Below are 646 nucleotides of genomic sequence, written 5' to 3' on the forward strand. Positions count from 1 at the left end.
TGTACAATGTAACAAAAGACTAATGAGGAGTCACTTCTGGCTGATTACTTGCTCTGCTGCCATTCATTATGACTGCAGCCTCCCTGCCCTGATTGCTTGTGCTGGTCTGAAGGGTTGTTTGACTATTGCAGTATGTTTTTCACAACATTTGGAGGAAAAAAACTTACACCATAAATGACAAATGCACTCCAAGACAGACCCCTGTACTCTCCAGTGTCATACACATTCTCTTTTTCACCCTGTCTGGTAGCTGCCATGTATTGCAAGTTCTTTTTTATGGATTACTCTCCTTAACCATATTACTTCCCTGAGAATCTCTAAATACAACAATAGCCAGCAGGCTAGAGGCATCCCTCCCTTCCTGGTTTCACTTCCAGCCAGCTTTCTCCAAACTTTGTGGGTCCAAACGTGTCTTGCAATTCCCTTAAATTTGACCCTTTATGGTTTTGCTATTTTGCACCAAAAAGCTGTGGCAGACATTGCCTGGCAATGTTAGCGGTGAATAGAATAGTAAAGAGGGCAAGTTATACACTGGCAACACCACACTTAGGTGAACGTGGCACTCACATATATAAGGTGTGGAGCAATATTCCATTCAATACCGGTCCTGCAGACCGGTACCCCATGGTTGTCGTCCATGTGGGTA

The sequence above is a fragment of the Gavialis gangeticus genome, unplaced genomic scaffold (assembly GCF_001723915.1).
Source record: "Gavialis gangeticus isolate Ggan-Ray unplaced genomic scaffold, GavGan_comp1, whole genome shotgun sequence".
Classification (NCBI taxonomy): domain Eukaryota; kingdom Metazoa; phylum Chordata; order Crocodylia; family Gavialidae; genus Gavialis; species Gavialis gangeticus.